At 41.3% G+C, this 26341-nt stretch overlaps 1 protein-coding gene across 5 annotated transcripts in view; it reads right to left on the bottom strand.

Annotated features, from left to right (window-relative positions):
- Positions 1–26341, bottom strand: part of NRG1 (neuregulin 1) — a 1117663-nt gene that overhangs the window by 273761 nt on the left and 817561 nt on the right. The gene's annotated exons all lie outside the window — the stretch shown is intronic.

The raw sequence follows: 26341 nt of genomic DNA on the forward strand, positions 1-26341 counted from the left end.
CAACCGACGTCCAAGAGGACGCAATCCTCCATTTGAAAGTCACAAAATCGCTTGCATTTTTTAATGTTAAGCAAAGAAGAAATAATTCACCTACAAGTATAAAACGTAGCAGTTGTTGGCCACTCAAGAGTTTGTTATTTTTTGAGACACGAGCGCGGGGGAGCCTGGAGAGAGCCCTGCCCAGTGAGTGGTCTTCTGAGCAGGGCTAATCCAGACTCTGTTTTTACTTCTCTGTGGGCCTCAGAACCTTTCATTGAGTTTCTTAGTTCAGCTGTTCTAATGGGTTGAGAGTCACCAGTCTGCTGTCTGACACGATTTTTAGAGCGTGATGAGCAAGAAAAGAGGTTTCGGCTCACAATAAACATCGGAAGCTTCCCCGCCTCCTCTGTAGATACCTAATTTAACACACAGAAGGACTCTTAATTACCTCTATTTGGGTAGAATGGTAAGTTGCTACTGGAAGTCATTTGCAGTAGAGTTTATTTTCAAAATGAAGCAGCGAGAGAGGTTTTTCTTCCTTGGATAGAAAAAAGGTGTTTTAATTAGGACCCTGTCTCCACCTTATTCTTAGTTTTGTTTTTTTGGGTTTTTTTTTTTTTTTTTGGTTTTGTTTTTTTTTGTTTTTGTTTTTGGTTAGGCTACCATCATGTTATCAGAAACACTCAGACACTTCTTGTTAATATTGTTGGCTAAAAACACAATGCATCTTAACCCCCTGTCTCCCCTCTCCCCACCGGACACTCAAACCTTACGGGATGAAAATTTGTTTAATGAGACGACTGCCTAGCCCAGGACAGGCAGTTCTAAGAAACCTGGGTTGACAGTATGAAACATCCTGAGGGGGACGTCAATAAGCGAAAACACAGGGGCGAATACACAAGCTGGACCACAAGGACGGAGAACAAGACCTGTTTAAAACACTTCTTGGGGCCATGCGCTTTGTTTTTGCTTCCGAAGTCCTCATATTTCAGAATTTATTTTCTTGAAAAAGAAAGGATTGGCTCTGAAAGTTTTAAGGATGTATATCTATAGTGTGATATCAACGAGTTCTCTGGCATGTTTCATAGGCTAAGCTAGGTGCTGCAATTCAGTTCCAGAAGGTCCTGGCAGACACTGTGTAGGGGTGCTTTCTCAAAAAACAAATTAAAACAAAAAAGAGGAAAAGAAAAATTCCAGGAGTATTGGTGGTTAGAAAGAAAACTGAAAAGAAGGCGGCAAAACCAAATGTCAGGCAGGTCAACTGGAAATAAATCTAGCAAGGACTCAGCTTCCTACTGCAATGCTGTGGCCGAGTAATTAATGTTCCTACGACTTAATTCCACTAGGATTTGTTGGACATCTCGAGTATATGCTCATCACTGGGCTAAGGCTCTGATGAATCATAGAGATAATCTGATCCCCATGACTGTTTGAGGGAGAAAATTGCTTTTTTTACATCGTGACTCAGGTTTTTATGTCTCAGCTGGATACATGTCTCTGATGAGTGAAATAATTATAGGGACCACATACAAAAATGTAGATTTATGCATAATAAACCCTATTATATACTGATACTTCTTGGTTATATAGCACAATTGACTTGACACTTTCCAGAATTTAGTCTAATTTTCTACCTTTTCAGAGAACAAGCTGTGGTAAAATATACATATTTTTTTATGTTTATTTTTGAAAGAGAGAGAGAGAGAGAGAGAGCAGGGGAGGGGCAAAGAGAGTGAGACAGAGGATCCCAAGCAGGCTCTTGCTGTCAGCGCAGAGCTGGATGCGGGGCTCAAACTCAGAAACTGCAAGATCATGACCTGAGCTGAAGTCAGAGGCTCAACTGACTGAGCCACCCCAGGCGCCCCCGTGGCAAAAGTTTTCTAGCACCGAGGGAGAGTGATAGGTCACCCTACTCCCAGAGAATCAAAAACAAAAGCACTCCCTGTGTGTATCCCTTTGGCCTCATAAACCCTAGAGGATGTGGCTTAAGTTCAGGAAGGTGATCTCCGTAGACCCAAGTATGTGATGGCTGATCTTCCATTGTGCACGTGGGCACTCTACACTAATTGCCTTGAATTTGATATATAATTCCCAGAGACATTCCTGGAGTCGGTGGAGAGAGACGGCCTTTTCCTCTAGCAGCTGTGCATGAGCCTGGGGATGGGCCTGGGGATCCATTCTAAGCCATGGTTGTATATCTAGAACATGGTTGTATATCTAATAATATGAACATGGTTGTATATCTAATAATATGAAGTTGACTGAACTAAAGGGAAAAGGAGTTTTCTATTTTGTTTGCGCAAGAGAACATTCTGACCCTATCCTCCTGGCCTCAAAAATAAGTTCATCTGCTTCTTCTGTAGTCTCTTATTACAATAATGAAGGAATAAAGTGTCTTATTCTACATGATAGGACTGATTAGGAAATTTATTTTATTTTATTTTTAAGTTTATTTATTTTGAGAGAGAGAGAAAGAGAGTGTGAGCAGGAAAGGGACAGAGAGAGAGAGAGAGACAGAGAGAGACAGAGAGAGAATCCCAAGCATGGGGCTTGATCCCACAACCATGAGATCATGACCTGAGCCCAAAGCAAGAGTCCGATGCCCAACCGACTGAGGCACCCAGGCACCCCAGGAAATTTATTTAAATACTAATTTTTAACAAACATACCAGGATAATAGATTCAAATACTTATCCCCTTAAATATGTCACAGGCGCTACGTGCTTTCATAAAATAAGACTAATTTTCTTGTGAATTGGTTCTTTACGATTAGTTCCAAAGGTGGTATTTGAGAGAAACTAAAAGAAGCTTCAAAGTAACCAAAATAATTGTGTTGACATCAAATAATTGATCATCTGTATGGGTCTGACATTATGGTAGGCCTGTTAGGGATCTTTTCCACCTTATCTTCCCAAGATTTCTGTAGGGTAAGTATGGCTACTCCTATTATAGAGATTACTTAGGAACTATGCTATGGTTAGGCAGTGACTCCCCAAGAATAAGGAAGAAAACCAAATTAGTCCCCCTAAAATATTTGTAAACATTGATGCTTGATTTGCTGTGTAATTCTTCTGATACCAGCAACACAGCATACCAAGAAGTACCGAGGATATAAAATCGAAGACTGGAAACTTTAGTGTGAAGTCACAACAGTAGGGCTGAGTGGTCCCACAACAAGATGGACACACAACAAGATGGACAAGCCCCCTTCCCTGAGGACAGAATGGGTGTCCTTGCGCTCTGACATTCCCACCTTTCTCCATGTGACCATGAGTGACAGGAACCACACTCCTGCTCTGTATTTAGTACCAATGATACCAATGGAATGCTTTTGACCCTAACAGGTACTGAAATAACACCGATCCACTATTATCTACTTCAAGAATCACAAAGACTGACTCAAGAACAGTCCTTCAAGTCATAACGCTCTAGTACCTATTCATTCCCATGAGACACAATTCTAAAACTTGAGAGCACATCAGAATCACCCAGAGGACCTATTAAAACAAAGGCAGGCCCACGCCCCCAAGCTTCTGATTCAGTAGGTCTGTGGTCTGGCCTAAGAACTGGCATTTTTAAAAAGTTCCCAGGTGATGTTCATTCTGCTGATCCAGGAACTACATTTTGAGTTCCCGATAGGCACATACGATTTAACTTTATTTAGAACATCCGAAGTCAGAAATTAACAAAGAATGATGAAGGGAAGCAGAGAAGTCTTTCAATCAGTCTCCAAATAGAATTTTTTTGGAAGAGTCTTGAAACATTAATCTCTTAAATATTAAAGTGGTAGTGATGACAACGTGTTGGATGAGCCAAAGTTTGGCTGTATTTTCCACTGGTAATATCTGCCAACTATTGTTCACTGAAAGCCTTTTACAGACATGTAGAGAACTAATACGAGTTATTAATTTAAATGTTTACCTTCTACTACTTAATATCTTTGACTGTCTTCAGCCCTGGGATCATGCAGTCTTGGCCCTTCACCAGGAAGAAGCCTGGAAGGCTCCTTAGAAGAAGTGTGCCTGTCATGCCAGCCCTGGGCCAGGTGCTGGCCATTACCTTCAACTTTTTGAAGTGTCATTCTCACCCAGGTGCTACAGATTTCTGTGGCATCTGAGGCTCCTCCCATCCACCCATCGTCTTTCCACTTCTGCCTCCTTATTCCACAGATCATATGGTTAAGAGAACATTACTGAACAATTCATGGTCCTTCAAACAATTTCCTGGGGGTGCTTCCCAAATGGTCAGAAGTATAATGATCTCTCTCTTCAATTTTTATGGGCAAATGGTCTCATTTGCTCCTACATTTCACTTCACATGTTATGAATACAACTTCAATTTTTACGGGCAAATGGTCTCATTTGCTCCTACATTTCACTTCACATGTTATGAATACAACTTCAAGAAGAAGATTACTTTAACATCCCCAGTCTTCCATGAATTCCTCTGATTTTCTTTGGCAATGCACTTGCTCAAATAGAACTTCTAGGCAAAAGACACTGCTGCATATTTTATCATGAAATTGAATTCTTCATTATTTAGTAATGTTCACATGGGGTGTTGAAATAAATGAAAACCAAATTAATCACACTGTATGTTCTTACACAGGACTTTTAAAAACAGGGTGAAATCCATCTCCCAAGAATCACAGAGTTTCACCATACTGAAAAATGAGACGAGAGCTTGAATTAAAAAAAAAAAAATATCTCCTCCTCTATTGCAGATGATAATAAAGAAAAGTAAGACGAAAGCAATGAAATAAGAGTGAGTGATGGATTGAAACTGTTCATCATAAAATATTTGGGTGAAATAATAGAAGGCTCCCTCAGTCCTACTACAAACAGGGTCTGGGATTAAAACAAAAAAGTCAGGACACAATGGAAAAGGAAAGTGCGCAAGTTAATTAGCCAGCAGGATACTTTTCATTTGGGGGTAGACTGTGGTGCTGTAAGAAACCATGGGTCTCCAGAAAGATCCCTTCTAATGGAGCCCAACAATTAGAATCACGAGCTGCCTTTGTACCCGGCTACACAACCTCATGCCTTTAAAATAGATCTGTCACTAATGACTGAAGGCTGCATGCAATTTACCTCACTTCACAACCATCTGCTGAGTATTCTTAGTTCTGACTCTGGTTGAAAGGGACCTGTAACGCGGTTTCTGGGTAGACCCCCTCTCTTTAAAAGTCCGTTAGACTCTAATGTTTAGAGAAATGCTTCTGATCCACAGAAACCAGACTGTGTTCCCCAACAGATGCTGCGTGCTTTTCAGGGTCTGGTGGCACCAAATGCTCCACAAGGGGTCTCTACTCCAGGGGATGGGAAGATGGGCAAGCAGTCTTGAGGAACTGCAAGTTTAAAATGGTGCACATTTCACTTGTTCTGGGATTTCTAAAATCTCATCTGGCTCTCATCTCTGGAATGGCAGCACACAAAGACATTTATCACCCCGTCTGGAGTCAAATACTTACTCTACTTGGGAAGGAAACGTAGGGGATTGGAAGGGACCTGAAGAGATCATCAAACCCTGCCTTACAGCAAGAAGAAAGGAAACGAAACAAAACGAAACAAAACAAAACAAAACAAAACGTAGTCTCCAAAAGTTTATCTTTTCAGATCAATTTCTCTCTCAGAAAACCTGAGAAGTCAAACGACTAAAAACAACAGAAGTCTGTGCCCCTCTGGCGTGTCTTTACACACCCTGCCAAAGTAGATATGGAACTATAGGCAGATTTAAATCTGGTCCTTAAATCTAATCTCGTTTACACGCTCAGGGGCACATTTGAGGCAATATCATAACTGATTTTCAAAACTGATTTTGGTTTTACTCTTTTTTTCAAGTGTGAGAAAAAATATAATCCAATAGTTGGCAGAGGACATCACAGACTCTTACATGTTATTATTGGCAAGAATGGAAACTCAGAAATTTAAAAGATGAGATTTTTTTTCTTTGCCAATTATGTTCATTTGACAAAAATGTGTTCTATATGTTTTTAATAAAAAATGACTTTTTCACTTACTCCAGATTTTTCAGTCACTTTATTAATGTGTATCAAGCACCTGCTATCCGCTAAATCTAGACAAAGGAAAGATGGTCTAGACTTAGCATTAAATTTTGGCAATTTGGTAGCTGCTTGAGCAAATTAGGGTGCCTTAAATAAAACTGCTTTTATATTCTTTTGAGACTAAAAGGTAAAAGTGGCAAAGAACAAAAATAATTTCTAAAAATAGACAGAGTATAATATTTCCCATCATAAGTTAGCACACCAGAAAAAGGCAAAAGGCAATCCCTAAGTCTCTAGCAGGACTTCATTCATTAATGTTATCCCCTTTCATTGGTGATCTGTTCTTGAAACTTCTGTCAATTCTGACTCCCTTCTCTCACATTTTCTCCATATAAGCCTCTTCCTAAATCCTGCTAATTCACATTTTGTCATTGTCTATTTCTTCTGCCTACTGATAGCGTGGTATAGAGATGTCCGATACCTTGTATCTGAGCACTTGAGCAGCCTAACTTTGTTTCTCCACTTCTCTCTCATTTTCACTGTGTTTTGCACAGAAGCCAGATGGTTTCCTTGGTGCACTAGACTGTTTTTGTTCTGTTTACCACCTGAATCAAATACTCAAAGGGCTTCTCCTGAAGCTCTATGGTTCTGCCCATGCTTTCTTATGGGCAGAGGACATTTGGGGCAGTCATAAAAAACTGTGAAAGGGATGAAGTTATTTCTGGAGGCCCCTCCCCACCTTTTCTCCCCTTCACAGCAGGGAGAGGAAATTGACATGACAGCTATGCCATCCACCTGAGAGACCAGACATTCAGCCCTCCATGCCTGTGCTTAAGTCAGAAATACAAAGAAGACTAGCCAGAGTCCCCAACCCCGCCTTCAAGGAGCTTCACAAGAGATCACTATAAGTTTGCAGATGGAGAGAAGCACATTCTAGAAAAGGCTTATAAGGAGCAGGATGGGGGCCTCAGACATAAGCAACTGTGGGGCATACTGAGCACGGGAAGTAGAAATAGTCACATGGCTCTGAATCCAGGGTAAGGGACAAGAGGGGAATGCGAACATGACATTCGTGGTGAGAGAAGAGGTTGGAAATGGAGGCAGAGGTCAGATTACTTGAAATCCTTGCTAGCACGATAATTCTTTTGGTTTACTATGTGACTGTCTTTTTGGAGGCAAGAGGCGTGGAGAATCTGTGGGAGTCTTCCTAAAATATGTTCTAATCTCAGGGAGTAAACTGTTATCCCTCTGTGAATAAAGGGCACCTCCAGCCAGGCTGCAAATGAGGAAAAGCAAGATTTAGCCAGAAATGTATGGAAGATAATGGGACAGTGAATTATAAAAAGTGGAATCTCTGAGGAAAAAAAAATGCTCTCTCATCTCCCTAGTCAACACACACACACACACACACACACACACACACACACACACACACATTCATACACAGTTACAGGCTCCCTTGGAGCTACCTCACTGTCATCCAGACATGAACTGAGCGTACCACATGCAAGGCAGGGGGCTGCAGGATGATGCCACTGAGACAGCCTAAGTCTCACATTGCGCACCCTCCTCTCCCCTTAGATCAAGCACTTTCCCCAAATTAGTCATTTTGCCCCTTTGCCTTGCTGTAAATGGCAAGGGTCGCGTGCTAACACCGACCTGGCTTAGAGAACTCCTGATTGAGAAGAGGAATGTTTTTGGAGCTTTAGTTCAGCCCATCTGTCTGCAGCTGTTCCCGGCCCCCCACTTCCATCCTCCTGTCTCAACACTCTAAAGAAGCTTGGGACCTTGATCTCACTTTTCCTGTTCCTTCTGCCTGCTCATGCGTTTCCTCTTGTCAGGACTCTGCCCCTGCTCCTTACTAGTGGATGAGGAAGGGACTGGGTTGTGGGACAGAATGACCCACAGCACCGGAGCTGTCCCTTCCTAATCACAGCAGAACAATAGAGGAAGGTCCAGACAGGCTGGTTCTGGCAAGCGGGGCCCTCGGGGCACAGGGCCCTCAGCCTAGACCTGTTTAGGAGGATATGGGAGCTTTTGATTTTTGGCATGTGTCATCCATGTGCAAAGGCTAAACAGGGGACACTCCAACACGGATGCTATTTACAGATACTGGAAACAAATAAAGAAAACAAACCCAGGATTTGGGTTGGCTCTCTGAAGGCAATGCCAGTCACAACCATTTTCCAGATCTGTATTTGTACACGTATGTATCTACACATGATTTGTCATCTACACACATATACATATATATAGTATAACTATTAGGTGCCTAGTGTGAGGCATATGAGGATAAGGTGTAGTCACTGCTTTCAAGGAGCTCATCCTATGCGTGTGGAGACCAAGCACAATGCGGAGGCTTGCTCCTGCCAGCCGGCACCCACTCACGCCTGCTCAGGAGAGCGGACGATATGCCAGCGTCTCTTCCCAACTCCCTGTTCAGTGACGTCACGTTGATAGTTTCGGCTGACCACGAGAAGAGTATTAATATACATCAGGATTCTTCCTCCGGAGACCTGGTTATTATTTGACTATGCATATCATTAATGTGATAAATCAATTTTGGTGTGAATTTTATTTGATCACAGGTGCTTAATTCTGTTCACAGTCATACCCAGTCATCTGTTACTCACACAGCACCGTTTTTTGTCTTCAAAGGAAGAGAGATGTGGAAAACTCTCCTAGAGAATAAAAAAGAAACTCCCTGTCTTAGTATTCAGGGGTCTTGATGGCCTGATCCCAGCTCTCGCACTCACTAGAACATTCCTGAGTTAGAGGTCTTCTTGATCCTCCCCTCCTTGTCCCAGGCAGGCCAGGCATTTCTCCTTCCTTGTGTTCCCACCGACACTGACACCTCTCACTGGTGAGTGAGATGTGCCTCCCTATCCTCGTCCAACTCAGTCTTCAGGACAACTGGAAGACAACATCAAGACAATTTCCTGATGCAGCAGAAAGGCCACCAGACCCTGTTCTAAGCCCTGTGTATCAATTTACTTAATCCTTATAGCAACTATTCCCGACTACTCTCAGCTCCATAGTAAAGACGACAAACGAAAGCAGAGAAAGTCATGCAGCTGTTAGTGGTAAAGCTGAGATGGGTATCGGTGCAGCCTGACTCCAGGCTCCGTAAACCGAACCGCTTTGCAAACGGCCTCTCAGACGGACGGGGCCTCGGGTGTGCCATCTTGGAGACCACAATCGTGCCTCCTTTTTATGACTCCCCACATTGCCTTGCGTTCGTAGTAGTCGCTTCTGCCATCTTGCCCCATCGCCTCAAAGGCTGGGATTTGGGGGTCTGTTTCCCCCAGATGTATCCTCCTTGCATTGCGGGGCCTAATGGGATTTTGTTCACTGATTCGGGTAATGACCTTCTTAAATCTTCCTCGTCCTTTTTTCACCTCCTCTCTAAACTCACCAGAATTTTGGACATATATTGGACAGATCTCATGCATCCTTGATGGACCTTACAGAGATATCAAAAGTTCTATCTTTCTTTTACCAAAAACCAAATAATAATTAGGAGAAAAAATAAGTGAAGAGCTATAAAAGGCAACAATCCTCTGACCTCCGAGTGTGCCGCCCCTCGTTTGCACCACATCCCTGACTCTCCTCCCCTTTAAACTGTGACGAATAAATTCGGTTCAGTTTGTTCAATTTCAATGACTCCATTGCTTCCACAAGTTACAGAGACTGGGAACCTGCCTGAGATTCCCTGGCACCCAGCCAGGATCTGTCTCTCAAGTATTTCCCTTAAAATTATGTTTTATGTGAATTAGGTACAGATTCACAATTTATCTCAGTACCTCAGAGCATGTGGGCACGGCCCCTTGGTAAACAGATACCATCATGAGAACTCTTTCCAGTAGAATTCAGCACAACAGTACAACAGGGAGCTGAAATCACAGGTCTGAACAGGTAGCATTGGAGATAATTTCCAAACTCAATTACATTCTTTGCTGACGTGAATACACATACCCCTAAAAGGCAGTTTCAGTTGTGGGTGTCAAATGAAACCTAAAGTATATTGAGCATTGCTGATTTCCTTCTTTAATGTGAACTCATGAATATTTTGTATCATTTTAAGGTCCAAAGACAGTTTGCATGGTCCAAAGCTTGGTTCTCAATTACTGCTTCATTTGCCTGTGTTTAGCCATCACCGTGTCTCTATTCTTGTCTTCTTTTGTATATAAGCTACTTCTTTACTCATCTCGTGGCCCGTGGTTGATGACTGTTACTGAGCTTCACTTTATAGGGCCACTTGATTTTAGGATATGATGATCTCGAGTAAACTTTGGGAAACCTTTGGTTTTGGTTTGTTTAATTTCCACTGATGGCCTCAAATAAATAATACCTAAAAAAACAGCAGCCATGACCTCCTGGCATAGAGGAGGTCCTGCCCTACATAATAGTTTTTATGGTATTATATTGGTGTCCTAAAACATTCTGAATGCTGCATGGACCTTAAAGTGATAATTGAACACAGTTAGCTCACTGCAAAAGGCCTTGGCCTGCAGAGACCGCTCCTGCTGAGAGTCACCTAAAAGGGCCCCCAGGCTGCAAAAAGGCCCCCCACACAGAAGGAGCCCACTGGGCAAATGCCTCCTTGCCTCAGGGCCAATCCTAGCCTGGCAGCTCATAAACACCATTAGCGAAGCCTACTGCTGAGTTATTATGCAGCACAAGGATGCTTGAAACTGCTGGTTGGTATTGTTGTTTTATTTCTTGCTTGCCTGGGTCAAAGTGGCAACATTCACTTGAAAAGATCAGGCAATTTCAACTCCTCAATTGTTGTAGAGGGTAAGAATTATACACAGATTTATTACATGTTGTGATTTTCCAAATCTCCAATGTGTCTATTGTATTGGACGGTGTCGTTGGTCAGGATAACTCAGCAAGCTAAGCAAAAAGGAATAGAGTGGAACAAAGTTAGGATTTTTTACAAGATTCAACCCAACAACGAAACTGAGACATTTTATTCCCTACACTGTACAGGGAGTTAAACCACATACTGCAAGAGACCAAAGACTAAATTAATCACTCTTAACCATCCAGCCCTACTTTTAGAATTCAGTTTTTCTTTTTATCCTTTCTTCCTCTATCACTGTCCCACCTCACCTTCTCCTAAAAGTCATTAAAAGTTGAGATGTTTAAATGGCAACTGAGAGACACAGACGGTAACATTAAGCCAACAGTTTTTTTTAAACATAGACATCTAGTGTTTTGTAATCATAATATTATGATTATGCTCTTGAAATAAGACACTATCTTCCAGGGTCTTTCCTGTTAATCTACCTTTCTATCACCTGATCCATGACATTCATATGTGAAAATCTAAATGGAACATTTAGGACATGAGTTTCAGTTCTGTTTTATTTCTAGGGAGAAAAAAAGTTTCTGAGGAAATGACCCAATAATCCTACATTGTCACATTCATTAGGGCTCAGTGGTGTTGATGACGCTGAACCACTCCTGCAGAACTGGAGTTTGAGACTTATTCTTTATGGGTCGAATGCGATGAACTCTCAGTGGTAGTTGCTGACCTCTGATTCATGCCATCTTGCAGCCGGCTTTCCGGAATGAGAGCATCCTTCACGGCTTTGTTCTTTCCTTGTGTAGACCTTGAAAAGCTGAGGAAACTTCGCGGAGGGATGGGTCTCAGTGAGGCGATCGGACTTGTTGCTGGAATGAATATTTAACTTGATTGGCTTTCTGCTTCCATAATCATCAATCCTCCCCTGGAATTGTATTCACATTTTATGAACTCTCTGTCTCTTCGGCTCCTTTGATCTACAGACATTGTCTTCCAGTTGGGCATTTGCCTGCCTCCCAACTCATCAGCCCCGGAATCCATCTAAATAATGTGCTACATAAGAACTTAGTGTTTCCCAAATAACAAAAGATGGATCTGAATGCTTCAGTGCACCGTGAAAGGCTGTTGAAACCATCAATCTTGCTGGCTCTTGTAGAGGTCAAGAGACGGCAGGGCCAGCTGGCCAATCAATTAACCACGAAATGCAGTTTGGAGCTTAAGAAAAGCTGCCCTGTGTTATTTTTTCCAACAACATAACTGTCAATATTTACAGCAGGTCATATATAAAGACTGAAGGAAATGAGGGGAGTTACTATAGAGAGTAGCAAAAGCCATAATCACTGGTAATTCTCATGTGTTGCCAAAAGAGTCAGTCCTACAGAACAGATAGCTTCTTGCATCAAAATGAACATGGAAAATATCTTATAGACCCTCTAGAAAAGAAATGGCCTGGTGCCCACCCATAAAAGTTTATGCTCATCTTTGTCCACAGTCATCATGGATGCCTCAATATAAGTCAGAAGAAAACGTCCCCTTTGTCCTCCTGGAATGAAACTTTTCTGTAATTGTATGGGATCCATGGTATTCTTAGTGCCTGTGAGCACATAAAGGAGAAAACGTAATTAATTACCTGATAGCTTATGAAAGAAGATAGCACCAGCAGAGAAGACCCTGGCAGAGTGAATTATTTCTTTCATACATGACCCTCTGCTCTCTTAGGTCCAATTCTAAAATTCTGCACATGCCTCGCTCTTATTCTTCATGCAGTTGGTTCTTCATTTTTCCATTTGTCCTCGATTGCACAGAGAGAAAGAGGTATCTTTTTCAGCAGACTTTCCTTTTTCCACAATTTTGGTCACATACGTTTTTCAAATCAATTTCCATTTCCCTGATTTCCACATGCTGGGGCACAGAATACGTTTTCCACTCTTCAGGATCCTGATGGTACCCGGTCAATTTTTACCACTCCTCAACAATACCTGCATATTTGTCTTCATTTTTGAAAACAGAGATTAAAAACCAGAGAGCAGATTGAGATAACCCACTTAAATCACCTAACTTAATGCCTCGTCTATAACAATCAGTAAGGGTTCTGTGACATTAATGATTATTATTGTCAAATGATTTAACTGGCCTAAGATCGTGCCAACTGTGACAGAACCAAGATTTGAGCTTAGATTTATTTAACACCTAAGTCTCATTTTCCCCCAACTGCCACACTTTCTCAGTCAGCAGTACATTTCTTCTTAAACCAGGAATGAATTACAAGTAAAAAGATGGAGGTATTAGAAGAAACTTTCTAAGGAAGAGGTCAAGCAGTGGTGCCCAGGGACCTTTGGAGAGATGGCAGGGGTGGAGGAAGCAGCTGACGACCCTTGGGTTTTTTTTTTTTTAATTTTTTTTTAATGTTTATTTATTTTTGAGACAGAGAGAGACAGAGCATGAACAGGTTAGGATCAGAGAGAGGGAGACACAGAATCTGAAATAGGCTCCAGGCTCTGAGCTGTCAGCACAGAGCCCGACGCGGGTCTCGAACTCACGGACCGCGAGATCATGACCTGAGCCGAAGTCGGCCGCTCAACCGACTGAGCCACCCAGGCGCCCCCCCTTGGGGTTTTTAACAAGGTGACGAGGAAGGTCCAAGAAGCAGGGAGGGAGAATTACTGCCAAAAAATTAAAGATACTGGATTTCTAGGGAGGGAAGCATTGTTATCAATAAGTCTTCTCAGTGCTAATATTCTGTGCCACTAGAGAGCAATTTTGTGTGCTTTGCATGCATAAACCAATAATCCTCACAAAAATCAAATGAGACAACATTTGTAGGGCACCTAGTATCATCCCTGCCACACAGGACCTGTTCTATAATGTAAAACTGCAGCCATGGAAGCAGGAAGAGCACTGAAAGCAGTTACTGGGAAGAACCAGAATAGGGATCATTGGCACCTGGTAGGGAGGGGAATATTTTGGGGAGTATCTTTGTGACTCTAGAATAGACTTCGTGAGAGAGAGTGTGAACTTAGGATTCTGGAAACTGCTTTCTAATGTTATCAGTCTCCTTGCCTCCCGAAAAAGCTCTTCTTCTCATCATAGTCATTCCTCAAGCCAGAGAATGCAAGGAGTTCCCAGAATATTTTGAGGGATGAGCAAGGCTGTTAGAATAAGTGTACAGATACTCAAGATTACTCTTCTAAATAAAATTTTTATTTTAATTTCACACGATTCTTTTACCTAGAATATGAGAGAACGTGTCTGTGTTCATCAGAACTGTCCTCTGTTACAAATGTACAGGAGTATATTACTATAAATGCATTTGGTAAGTAACTAAAATATATATACATATATAATGAAAAGGCATCTCAGTAGGGTTGTGTCCAGGGTAGGATGCCAAAAAAGAACATATATGAATGGAAGGCCAGGGTTTTATAAGCCTGAGGAAACCATTGAAGATGGACTGACCAAGCTTCTCAGTAATCAGGTACATGAGGGTCAGAGGACAACAGGTACATTTGGTTGGGTCTAGAATCCAGGATGAAACCAGAAAATAAAGACCGAGCATTATTAAATACTATATTATCATGGAAAGAGTCTGATTGTGACTTTGGCTTTCTAGTCCAAGATTTGGGGTTACTTATATATTTTAAAGGAAAAGGATGACTTTTAGTTCTAGGGCTTTAGTTTCCTCATCTGTAAAATTAACAACCAAATTCGATGTCACTTGCTAGATTGCCTCTAAAGACCATTCCTGTTCTAAAAGCCCATCTCTGTACACTAAGGAAAATAAAATTTAGTGAGTATCCTGTGTGCAGAAAATACTCTCTTTTTTTTTTTTTTCAAATAGTGATAGTAATAAGCAGGTGGGTACTAACCACCCATTTATCCAGCCCTTCTGTGTACTAGGGTACATATGTAATGTGTCATCTCTACTCCCTTCAACAACTCAGTGTGACAAAAAAGGTTCAGTCATGATGTAGCTTGTTTAAGGTCAAAGTGGATTCAAACTCATCTTCAAAGACTTCATTCTTTCTCCTTTATCCTATAGCCTAAATTCCCCCACCCATTTGTCATCAATAGACTTGTATCTCCCAAGCAGCAGAGGGACAAAACACACAGAGGGAACACTCTCAGAAGTCCAAGGAGAAACTGGTAAGTAGCAGAATTGAAAAGGAGAAGTCATTCGACAAATATGGACTTCATGTGTCATCCTCACCAGATGGCTCTCACTTCCTCCCACGCAGCCTCAGCATTTCTCTATGGCGCTGGGCGGAGGGGGGGGGGGGGTGGAGGAAGAAGGGAGGCCAAAACAAAACAAACAACAATAAAAATCCTACTAAGGTGCATATTGCAAAGTACAAAACATGCCCCCAGACGTTCCATTTGAGCCTCCAGAGTAGCTATGATTATGTTCACCTAGAAGTGAAGAAACCTTGGCCAGAAAAATCAACTCTCACTCAAGGTCACAAAAACAGGCCTCCAGAGAACACAATCTTCCAACTCTTTTTGGTGTCCTTTACACTATTTCAGCAAAGAAAACTGCATTAAAAGAAGATGAATGTGTACTAAATATATTTCATTGAGGACTGGTATGAGAGGAAATCAAGGATAAAGGCCGAGACCTCAAGGTCAGAATCTTAGGAAATAACCTCCTACTTCTTTCTCTCTATACCACAATTTATCCCTTGGTAAGCCATGTGGAAATTACAGTGACTTTTTAAAGCAGTGGAGATACCTGATGGGATGTTACCTGGACAAGTTCAATCATGTGCCTGTAAGGGAAAGCATGAGAGTGTGTTCATGGGCACTTACGACCAATTTCTCCATTCTTTCTCATTGGTAGCTTTCTGTTCATATCTAGTCTCCAAATTTTGAGCATCATCCCTAAAGCTGGCCATAAAATAGTCAAATAACTATCTAGAACTTAAAAGTGTTAATAAAATCATCCCCCACACACACACTTTTTGGAGCTGAGAAGGTAGGTTGACTCAAGAGAAGACTTTAAGCAACACAATCTTTTTTTACCCCCAATACGATCAATGTTAACTATTTAACAGTACAGAATCTGTCTGGTAGGATGTTTTTTCGATTAAAAAAGAATAAGCCTTTGTTTTCAAATGTTTTTTGCTTGTTTGTTTTCTCTTACTAAACCCAAGTAGATTCTAGTTGGATCACCTCTTTTGAGTAAAAAATGAGCACCTCTAAATGCAGTCAAGAAAGAAGGGTACTTTTCACTGGCCTGGTACCATAACTGATGGTGACTGATCAATAACCACAACCTTCTTATCAGAAAACTCAACTCAAAACAATCCACCAAAAATGCAAATGGTGACAAATTATAAAATGTAGGGAAAAAACACCCACTTGGGTACAAGGAAAAGTGATTAGAAAATGGGTTTTCTGAAATAAAAGAAGCATCAGGTCAAGACAGTGTGCCCTTTCATCCACTATGTCTCAGAGATGAAGAATTCTATTGTTTCTAAAAAAGATAATTGAATAGAAGCAAAGATAAGCCTATCGATCGGAGTCAAACTAAAACAGCTTGCAGAGAAATAGCTGTCTGCCTGTCTATAGGCAGCAATGCCTCTAAGTGTTGGTGACATCTGTAAAGATCTAATGAGGGCAAGGAGACAGGTTATAAAAGATTCCTAAAAGCGATTCCTAAAAGCAAAAAAAGAGATTCCTAGAAGCAATATGGTGGCAAGTTAAATAGTGTGTCAATCAACAAAGCAAAATTTCTAAAATAATTCAAACTATACTTGAGTTCATCTCTTTAAAATCCAGCTCATTAAAAATCAAGACTCATTCTTACTGCAGTTGGTAGATCTTTCCAAAGGGTGGTGAGAACTATTTTTAAAGCAAAGAAAAATAAAAAATAAAAAAAAAAAGAAACGAAAAAGAAGAAAAAAAACGAAAAGAAAAAGAAAAAAAGAAAAGAAAGGAAAAACATTTAAAGCAAATGGCTAAATGCAGAAGGAGGCAATTCTCTGTTTTGTGGTTTGTGTGATGGAACCAAGAGTAAGTTTTAGAAAGAATTTTCCCATTGGAATGGCAAACTATTTCATTAACGAGGGATCACTGGCAACGTGAGGTGAATGTGGCACTTGTTGTTTCCTTAAACTGTGGAGTATTTTCTTTGCTGAGGAGAGATCCAGTAAGGTACATCTCACAAATATTAGGACAAGGTTGGTACCCTCAAACACAAGTAGTGTGTTTCCAACCTTCCCGCCCTCTCTCAGACTCCCATCCCAAAGGAATTCTAGTTTTTATATTCTGTTGGGAGGGGGAAAGTACTTATGACCGAAAAAAAAAAAAGAAAAGAAAAGAAAAGAAGAGGAAAGAAAAGAAAATAAAAGAAAAGAAAAAAATAATGAAAAGGTTGAATCAGGTTAGACATGAGTAAAATGGGTTAGAGTCAATTTTCCACACTGAGGGGGTTGAATATTTTCTAATTCTTCGCTCTTATCCTTTCATTCATGTGTCTTCATGACTCTAAATCTTGTGTACCTCCACTTTACTTAGCATCCTTGACCCCTCAAAGATTAGCATCTCGAGGGTCTCATTTCATTCCCCAACAACTTACAATACCTGCAAACTTTTATTGATACTTACTATATGAACCAGGTATTCAGTGAAGCACTTTATAGGCACAATCTTATATAATCCTCACTAAAATGAGATCAGACTCGGGGGGTGCCTGGGTGGCTCAGTCGGTTAAGCATCTGACTTTGGCTCAGGTCTTGATCTCGTAGTTTTGTGTGTTTGAGCCCCACATCGGGTTCTGTGCTGACAGTGAGGAGCCTGCTTGGGATTCCCTCTCTCCCTCTCTTTTTGCCTCTCCCTCACTCTCTCTCAAAATAAACTTAAGAAACTTGAAATGAGATCACATTGGTACAATTATGATCTCTGTTTTAAATTTTTTTAATGTTTTATTTATTTTTGAGAGAGACGGAGAGACAGAGTGCAAGTGGGGGAGGGGCAGAGAGAACGGCAGACACAGAATCCCGAAGCAAGTTCCAGGCTCTGAGCTGTCAGCACAGAGCTCAATGTGGGGCTAAAACCCACAAACCGCAAGAACATGACCTGAGCCAAAGTCGGACACTTAACTGACTGAGCTACCCAGCTGTCCCTGGTCTCTGTTTTACACACAAGGACACTGAGGCTTATAGAGGTTAGATGCCTCACCTACACCCTGCAGCTGGTGCATGATGGTGTAGTCACCTGGGCTCCTTCAGTTGGACTTTGGCCTTTGGAATGTTAATAACATTGGATCTTGCAGCCTGTGCATGATAACCAACAAGAACAGCACAAGTTTTCATCTTCTTGTGGCCCCAAACTTGGCCCAACATCCATGGCATTCTCCACTTAGAGCCCTATGGTCAGAGCGTGGGGATTTTTGTGGTTGTGTCTTTCCTCACCCACTTTACCACTCTCTCTTTTCTCCTTCCAATGCTTTGTGAATAGACACTTTTTCTGTAAAGATATCTTCCATGTCTTCATCATTATGGAAAACGGACTCTCCAGACGATACCACGTATCTATCACATCACTTCTTGGCCTATATCAATCTAAATTTCCCAAAGATGTGAGAAGTTAGGTCTGAGTTTTCCCTGTGCCATGCTTAGACTTCTATATCACCTCCACCATTAGGCTGGTTAGTTATCTGAAGAGGACTATGTACAGGATCATCTCTGATAATTTCACTCCCTGTTGGTTTCGGCTGCTGTGCTAGAATAGGGATCTACTCCGCCTTCATCACTCTGTCCGTATGTCCTAGCACGGTGCTCTGAAGGTATCCGCAAATGAATGAATGAATGAATGAATGATTTTCTCAGTGGCTTCAACACCTCGTTCATAGTCTGTCCTGGTACTTAGTCTCCCAGGTAATTCTTTGGAAAAGAAACTTCAGGGGCGCCTGGGTGGCTCAGTCAGTTAAGCGTCCAACTTCGGCTCAGGTCATGATCTCATGGTTTGTGGATTCAAGCCCCATGTCCTACTCTGCTGACAGCTTGGAGCCTGGAGCCTGCTTCAGATTCTGTGTCTCCTTCTCTCTCTGCCCCTCCCCCCCTCATGCTCTGTCTCTCTCTCTCTCTCTCTCTCTCTGTCTCAAAAATAAACATTATATATATGAAATAAAAATAAATATTGTTGGTGTGAAGATAGTAGACCCTCTCTTGGGTTCTCAGTACAAGAATGTACTTCGTGTCATAAAGAAAATCATATCCTAGATTGCTCTAATACAGATGTTAGTGAGTGGCAGCTCAGAGAACAGGGTAGATAGAATAACAAGTGGAAAAGAGAAAGGTCATTTTCTGATGTGACTGAAAGTGGTTGGAAAGGTACCTAAGAAGAAATTCTCTAGAAAGAATATATACTTTTTTTTTTTTTTAGGGAAATATGAGACATTCAAGTTGTTCAAAGAAATGCTAACAACAGAGGTGGAAGTTAAGCTAACTTGAATAGTTAGGCCAAAATTGTAGGAAGAGTAATGTCTGTCTGGGTGATAAAAAAAGCAATGAGAAGGCACCTATAAGTTAAAGGGGGTCAAGTAACTGTTTTGAGGGCTTTTTTTTAAGTTGGAATCAAGATTGTGCCTAAAAATACAGACTGAAAGAGTTTTCTCAAGCACCAACGAAAAGAATTAACTTCAGTTGACCTTAGGTTACAAACAGACAAAGCTAGGAAGAAAAACAAGATTTATCCCTTAAAGCACTGGACCCTAATTACCCTGTGTCCCTGTAACTTTCTATCTCCAAGAGTGAGTATCCCCAGCAGACCCCCACCCGGCCCCCTTGCAGGAAAGTCATTTCTTTTGCTCTAATGGTTGGCTAAGTGTGATGCGAAGGCTAAATGTGTGACTAGTCAGTCAATAAAGGGAGAAAGGACTGAGGGATTAGGAGGCAGGGGGCTGCAATCCCCAGAGCGTTCCATGCTATTTAATGTGTTTTCTTTATTGCCTGCTCTAAGATGGGCCAACAAGACAGCTTCCTGGAAGCTTTTGTGTTGAGTCCATATTTATCGCTGGGATTTTCAAAGTACCTAGAAAGTACTGTGGAAGCTCTATGCACTAGACAATTTCATGTAGAAAAGAGAGAGAATTGGCAATCTGAAAGTCTAGCATATATGCAGAGCTGGGGTGGAAGGAGCCAGACCATAAATTCAGTCAGACCCTTTCTAATGCCATTGACCTTTCACACAACACTGCTTCTGGCTTCCACAGCCCTCGAACTGGGTCTCTCCTGTGCCCCGTACCCACTTGTATTTATGCAGAGTGTGTGATTTACCCCTACACTGTTCTCTGAAAAAAGGATTTTGATTTGGCTCATCTTTCTATCTACCCTAGCACAATATACGGCCCCTACTAGGAACTCAGCAATTGCTTTTTGAATGAATAAGTGATTTCCATAAATTGAGCTGTATGAAAAAATTTCCCATGCTTAGGAAGAAATTGTCTCATGCAGCAGCTGTGTGTTGGACGAGGTGTGCGTTGTATTCTGTTCGGCATCTATGGAAAGATCTAGTCAAGGACAGACCTGTAAGACATGCACACTAGCAGAGTGTGTGCAAGAACTCTGGTCTACAGCACACACGCGTCTGGGCTCCAGGACTAGGAAGAAGGCTGTGAAAGGGGCTGGAGGAGACAACTTGGCTTCTTTCTCAGCTAGCTGACTGCTTTGCCAAATAACAACTAAAATTCCAGTTTACCTAGTTTACTTTCCTTTTGAGAAAATGGGAACCTGGAGTAGTTACTTCCTGTAACAAGACTAGTGTCAATGTTGTAATCAGAAGTCAGGTATACATTCACAGGCCATTTCAGATGCCATGAATAGTCATCCAGCCATTGGATATATGTTTTTATTTTTTATTAAAAAATTTTTTTTGGATGTTTATTTTTGTTTTTGAGAGAGACAGAGCATGAGGGGGGGAGGGGCAGAGAGAGACAGGGAGACACAGAATTTGAAGCAGGCTCCAGGTTCTGAGCTGTCAGCAAAGAGTCGGACATGGGGCTCAAACCCATGAATGGCAAGATCACGACCTGAGCCGAACTTGGGGATTTAACCGACTGAGCCACCCAGGTGCCCCAAACTAAAGTAATAGTTATTACCACCAGAGAAAATTTGGAATATATAGAAGTAGAGAAAAAGTGATAATAAAAATTACTGGAAGGCTTATCAGCCTAACATGGTCATTGTTAATCATTCTTTCTTATACGTATTTGTTTTGCTAATGCACTTTTTAACTTTCCAAATATTTTTAATTACACTTTTTAATATTGTGTTTTGTTGTTTTGACAATCTATCAGAACTATTTCCTTTCTTGATTACATGACCACATAATATCAAAGGAGAATGTATGTTATATTTTATACAACTATTTCCATAATGATGGGCATTATTTCCATCTATTTTTGTTCATAAATAATACTGTCCTGAACATCACTATCCAGAAAATGCTTTGTATAAAAAGATATTCTTGAAGTCGTTTTTCAGAATAGCAATTGCTAGGTCAGCGCTTTGGAAAATTGTAATACATATTTCCAAAAAGCTCACTGTTTTGTTTTGTTTTTTTTTTTTAATTGTCTTTGTTGTAGTCATATCCTCTCAGAGAAACTGTTTTAAAAAAAATAGTCCCTCCTTGGGGCACCTGGGTGGCTCAGTCGGTGGAGCGTCCGACCTTCGGCTCAGGCCATGATCTCACGGTTTGTGCGTTCAAGCCCCACATCAGGCTGTGTGCTGATGGCTTGCTCAGAGCCTGTAGCCTGCTTCAGATTCTGTGTCTCCTTCTCTCTCTGCCCCTCCCCCGCTCACGCTTTGTCTCTCTCTGTTTCTCAAAAATAAATAAATGTAAAAAAAAAAATTAAAAAAAATAGTCTCTCCTTGATGGCCTGCTCACCACTTTGAGAAAGTCAACTGCCAGCAAAGGCCCGGAATATACTCAACAACCTTTTTCCTTGAAGAAGTGCATTTGTTCAAAGGCACATTCAGTTTGTTGGCCCCTAGGCTGAATCCTGCAGCTACCACACAGGCATGAGAGCCTCTCTCTCTGTCTCTCTCTCTCTCAAAACAAAAACAAAAACCCAGAGAGAGAGAGAGAGAGAGAGAAAGGAATGGCTTTAGGTGTGATGGCAGACACGATGGCAAGAACGATCCTGCAAAACTGTTACTAATTACAGAGAGGCTATTGGTGGGCCAGGTGAATACCCTTTCCTTGCATATGGCAGACTTTTCATTGTTAAAGTTGCCATCTCCCCTGGTATCACTTGGTTTGATAACAAGAAAAATAGGGGTGCCTGGGTGGCTTGGTGGGTTCTGCACCCGACTCTTGGTTTCTGCTCAGGTCATGATCTCACCGGTTCCTGAGATTGAGCCCCAGGTGGGGCTCTGTGTTGACAGTGCAGAGCCTGTTTGGGATTCTCTCTCTCCCTCTCTCTGCCCCTCCCCTGCTCGTGCACGTGCACACTTGCTCTCTTTCTCAAAAATAAATAAAAAATAAATAAATCTTTTAACAAAAATAAAAATAATAAAGCAAGAAATAAACATTTGAGAACCTCAGGATTCTAGAATTTTACAGCTGGAAATCGTGTAGATGTCAGTGAGTTCTGGTTCAATGACAATACGTAACAAAACACCAAGACTTGGACAGACTTAATGGCTTGGACAAGTCATACAACTAGTTAGTGACAGAACCTCTTCAGAATGAACATCTCATACATTGTCTAAATGAAAAATGAAACCATCTCCTACAGTCTATTTAAAGCATGGGTCACAGTAGCATTAACATCTCTGTGTTCACAAACTGTGTTTTCCGACAAGAACATTATTTATATTTGGTATCCTCACTTAAGATGATGTTTAGAACTGGGGTAATTCCAGGACTTTGTGAAAGAACAGTGAGTGGGATTCTAAAACGTGAGTGAAGCCCTGATCCATAAGCTGGATGCTACAATTTCCTTATTCTCAGTTTCCTAAGCTGGGAAACAGTCCTGTCCTGGCTACATCATAAGGTTAAAGTAAGCTTAAATTAGGGGATGCATGTGAAGATAAAGTGCAAACACCAAAAGTTATTTGACTGTAATAAATTCTAAGTTTTAATATCACTTTTCCTATTCATATTCAACTTAAAGTAACTTCAGGTTGGGGCTTCCTTTTTAGAGGCTGTTGTGGGATTTAATTTTCATGAACATGTTCAAGCACTTCAGAATTTTGACCTCAGAATTTAATGATGGAACACAACCGAACACTGGGTTCTCTGAAGCGGCAAGTGAAAGAAAATGCTTAAACCCCACGTCAGGGAGGGGCACCTGGGTGGCTCAGTTGGTTAAGTGTCCAACTTGGGCTCAGGTCATGATCTCACGGTTTGTGGGTCTGAGCTCACGTCAGGCTCTGTGCTGACAGCATGGGGTCTGGAGCCTGCTTCAGAGTCTGTGTCTCCCTCTCTCTCTGTCCCTTCCCCATTTTCTCTTTCTATCTCAAAAATAAATAAACATTAAAAAATTAAAAAAAAAAAACCCACATGAAGGAAACAGGGTGTCCAGCACATACAGTTTTACTTCCTCTGCTTGACTTTTGGGAATTTAGGATTAACAGTTTTCTAGGGGAGCCTGGGTGGCTCAGTAGGTTGAGTGTCTGACTTTGGTTCAGGTCATGATCTCAAGGCTTGTCGTGATCGCTGCTGTCAGCACGGCACCCATTTCGGATCCTCTTTCCCCCCCTCTCTCTGCCCCTCCTCCATTCATGCTCTTTCTCTCTCTCAATAATGAACAAACGTTAAAACAAATTTCTTTTCCTAACAAAAGCCTCTTATTTTATAAAGAAGATATTAAAACCCAGAGAGGTGATGTGCAATTTTCTGTAGTTAGTAGAGGACTGTGGCTATTGTATTTTTAATTTTAATTAATTAATTAGATTTTTATTAAAATTACCCACAGGAGCTCCCACTCATATGGATACAACTACGTCCAAGCATAGCAGTGTTCAGCCACCGTGTCAAATCTGCCTCGGGTGCCACTTACCTTTGCCCAGATCGTTACGTTTTGATCACCAGGTAACTTCTATGTGAAACTTCTGCCAAATTCACTCCTCTCCCACATTTTACAGCCCTGTTGGTGTAATTCTCTTGAAGCACTTTTCCAATATTATTACCTTCTACATTTATGCAACGTGAACTCAAATAATTGTTGAATCAGTAAGTGAATGCACCAATAATAGGGTCATACAATTGTCAGTAAGTTTTCTCTAAACTGATGTTATTTTTTCTTAACTGATGTTATATTTTATTTTATTTATTGAAAAAAATGTTTTAATGTTTATTTATTTTTGAGAGACAGAGTGTGAGCGGGGGAGGGGCAGAGAGAGAGGGAGATGCAGAATCTGAAGCGGGCTCCAGGCTCTGGGCTCCACGCTGTCAGCACAGAGCCTGATGCAGGGCTCGAACTCATGAACCGTGAGATCATGGCCTGAGCCAAAGTCGCTTAACCAACTGAGTCACCCCAGGCACCCTTGATGTTAAATTTTAAAGGAAGATTACTTGGGGTCCTTTGTTTCTGTCGCAATTTTATCACATAAGCTATTTATTCAGACTCAGCTTTAATTAATTAATTATTTACTTATCAGACTCAGTATCTTTTTTTAAGTGTTTTTATGTATTTTTAAAATCTTATTCATGTATTTCTGAGAGAGTCAGAAACAGCAGGAGCGGGAGAGGACAGAGAGAGAGGGAGAGAGGGAATCCCAAGCAGGCTCTGCACTGTCAGCACAGAGCTGGCCGTGTGGCTTGATCCATGACCAGAGATCGTGACCTGAGCTGGCACCAAAAGTCGGACGCTCAACCAACTGAGCCACCTAGATGGCCCTGACCCAGTACGCTTTAAGTTCATGCTTCTTGGACAATTAGTGGTTAAAAATATGTTTAAAATCCCTCTCAGTAGAACAAGAAATATCATGTCTTTGTCCTTGCCATCTTCGCTAGCACAATACTAACAGTTTTTCTAACCAATGGAATCATATGACACAGAGGGCCTGTGCTGAAATGTCCAGGTGAAGAGCTAGCTTATAGTCTCTCAAGTATGACTCATTATTTGTACATTTATTAAAATGACATATGAAATGATGGCATAATGTTTTCCTAGGACCATTCAAGTCCTGATAACTTTATTGATTCATCCTGTAGCCGACTGACTTTGGACTGATATTATTAGTTTGTTCCTTTTTCACCAAAAAGAAAAAAATCTATAATTTATGAAGGTCATCAATAGGTAGCAGATTTGGTGTGGAAGGGGGTAATTACGTAAGATACTTATGGCTATATGCAGAGATGACAGTCAGCTGGTATGCGTTTGTATGCTCATATGATTACTAAAACACTTAAGGTAGAGAAACGGTCTTTTCCTGAGCCATTTGATTCACCACCCAAGGCTGCAACCCGCATGGTCCCTGAGAGGTGCCTGCAATAGGTACCTACAGCTAGCCTGTGGCCATTCATACGTCCCGGCCTCTGCATGTTCCCTGCTCGGTGCGGGTCCAGACTCCAGTGGGTGCCAATAGTGCCCTGGCAGTGGCACTAGCATCACGGTGGTAAAGTACAGGTGCCTGGTCAGTCCCTTCAAGGTAGGTAGGGGGCCAGCATTCTCATGAAGTGTGCCCCTCGTGGCTCTTTGTGGGAACTGCAGCTTCCACACCACACTCATCAGGTCTTTGGGTACTCTGATTTTCATTTTTGGTTCTATATAAAAGTAACAGGAAACAATTGAAGAGCTGTAGTGCTATACATGTGGACAATATTACCTAAAAAGAAGAGCTGTCATGGCAAAATGTGAGGAAAGTGGACAGAAAAAGTTACAGGAGTGTGTGTGTGTGTGTGTGCACGCGTGTCTTCGTCAACTCTATCTGGATGGTACGAACAATGGTGTATTAAGAGTAACAAGTTGGCTAAGTTAGCTCTGATCCTGGGATTTCCTCAAAAGCTCACATTTAAAGAGTTTTCAGATAGTACTGGGGGAGGGTGGGAATGGAGAAGAGGAAGATGAAAGCTAGTAGTTTGTCTCACCTTGGTCTTGAAGCACCTAACTTTCTAAACCTCATTCAAGCATTAGGATTCAAAAGCATATACAGATGCCACGTGTAAGAAATGACAGTAAAGATCTCTGTAAGAGGGGCCCCTGACATCTCTGTAAATCTCTCATTTTAGAGTGAATATTTACCTTGAAATTCTTTCATCAAGCCTAAATTTTTCCTGGTCTTCAAATATCATCTCACCTCCCCCCTCCCCCCAATTTCATCCAACTCTGTGGTTTTAAGCAGGAAGTAAGTATCATTTCTTGTCCTAGGTTCATGCTGTACTTAAAGTCAGTAGGTTAGATGTAACACATTTACCGTCCAGAAATTATTGAATACAGCTATCTGCTATTTCTCTGTAGTATATTAAGACTTCACTTATTCATACCAATAGTTTGATGAGAATAGCAGTTCCTCACTATTAAGACGTAAAACAATACAAAGTGTGAGTAAACACAAATATAAAAAGGGACAAGACACAGTCTTCCAAGTGGAGTTTAGGGA

The sequence above is a fragment of the Panthera onca genome, chromosome B1 (assembly GCF_046562875.1).
Source record: "Panthera onca isolate mPanOnc1 chromosome B1, mPanOnc1 haplotype 2, whole genome shotgun sequence".
Classification (NCBI taxonomy): Eukaryota; Metazoa; Chordata; class Mammalia; order Carnivora; family Felidae; genus Panthera; species Panthera onca.